Raw genomic sequence first — 1994 nt, 5'->3', positions numbered from 1 at the left:
CCGGAAATGGCTTTTCTGTTTTATTGTGCATTTTTAAAAAATTCCGATTGTCCTTTTTTGTTGAGATAATTGTTGAATATTGAAATTGCACATGTAACTGGTAATTTAGTTTTAGATATTATTTGAACCAGTGGAGGGCCATGCATTTCACACCTGGGCCTTCAATGAAGTCCTACTTCGTCCAACTTGAATAAATCCCCCTCATAATACCATAATTTATGACACCACGGGTGGACAAACAATATACAGAAAAGCACTTAGACAGCACTGAGCGAGTGTTGGACGATATAGCTTCTCTTGAAAGGTCCGTGTTGAAAATGGCCTCGCAAGTGAATCTTCAATTTATAAAGATAAAGATGTCTTTTAATAGTCCCATAACGGGGACATTTGCAGTGTTACAGCAGCAAAGATATAGATCACACAGTGGCACCGACGTAATGTAGCCGTTAATGTATAACATTGGCAGCAGGCATTCATAAAAAGCATGCAAATATACACAGTATATACGTATATACACAGATCCCCATGTATATACACACTTACAGCCCACAACATATACAAGTGTAAGGAAACACTCCTAATGCCTGTCTATGGTTCAGAGGGGAAATAAATAAAAACGCTGCAATGATAAAAAAAAATACTGAATGATTGAAAATACTGCAATGATAAAAATACTGCAATGATAAAAGTACTGTACCCAGCCAACATGTCCAACTGGGCCCCAAATGGGGCAAATGCGGGATTCCTGGGTACCAAGTGGGAATGGGCTAGAAGTGGGCAATGGTACAGGGTTCCATGTGGGCGCCATCTGGGATTGGTGGGCATGGGCTTAAACTGGGCAATGTCATGATCCGCGTCGGACATGACCGGGGTTTTGTTATTGTTTTCATGTTCATGCGGTTTTGTTATTGTTTTCTTCACCTCCCGGCCATGTGCACTTGTTATTGTTTTGATCTGCTGAGTAGGGGCGTTTCCCCTCAGCACCTCGCCCTCACCAGCCACGCACCTGTTCCCCGTCAGCTCACACACCTGATGCCCATCCGCACTCCTAATGACTGGACTATATAAACACCTCATCCCAACAACTCATGGTCGGAACATTACTCCTGCTACTCCGTTTGGACTGTCACGACCGCTCCCTGATCTCCTTCACGGCCATGTTCTTGCTCTCGCCCCATCTCATGTCCCTGGTTTTTGTCACTGTCTTGTTCTTCGGCTTTTGTTCTGTTTAGTCACGTTTAGTTCGTCTTAGTCATTTTGCACCCTGCCACGTTTGTTTGTCCACGCCATGTTGTTTGTTCATTTGATTAATTTAATAAATTCCCTTTAGTTTACCCTTTTCCCTGCTTCCTCGCACCTCTGGGTCCACCTCCTCCTCGCCTACCGGCGAACCTGACAGAATGTTCCGACCAACCACGGACCCAGCGGGAAGCTCTCGGCGACATCGTCGTCGCTGCTCGGACTACCCCCCTCAGCCTGCCGACCAATCCCGCGTCCTTCACGTAGGTTCTATTTTTCGTTCCCCACCGGTTTTCTCCCCTGCGTTTCATGATAATGTTAAGGATTACCCACCTGTCATACCTCCCCATTTTATTATAGATTCAGATTACCAAGAAGATTTTGAGCGCAATGCCATTACACCACCTCACATTTTAGTAGACTCAGATCACGAGGATGACTTTGAATACATTTATGACCAGTTGTATGCCCAGCATGACACAGATTCCGTTAGGATCCGTCACTTTCCTCCCCCCGAACAATTTCCGTCACCTTTTTCTTTTGACCATTTTGAGACCACCTCCCACGTCACCTCGCGTCGTTCACCTCGTGCCAAATCACGTAGATCACGGCCACGTCGTTCACCACGTCCACAGTCTGTTTCTGCTCCTAGTCACGTTCCCCTCGCGTTTCATAGCTCACGTTCACCAGCACCAGTAGTCACGGTCCCTCATGTTTCCCGTTCCCCTGACTCCCTATGGCGGCAGGCTGATAGG

Source organism: Idiotropiscis lumnitzeri, unplaced genomic scaffold (assembly GCF_059441095.1).
Source record: "Idiotropiscis lumnitzeri isolate Australia: NSW breed Sydney's pygmy pipehorse unplaced genomic scaffold, RoL_Ilum_1.0 HiC_scaffold_91, whole genome shotgun sequence".
In the NCBI taxonomy this organism is placed as follows: domain Eukaryota; kingdom Metazoa; phylum Chordata; class Actinopteri; order Syngnathiformes; family Syngnathidae; genus Idiotropiscis; species Idiotropiscis lumnitzeri.
The sequence above is the reverse complement of the archived record's forward strand: the minus strand, read 5'-3'. Positions refer to the sequence as shown.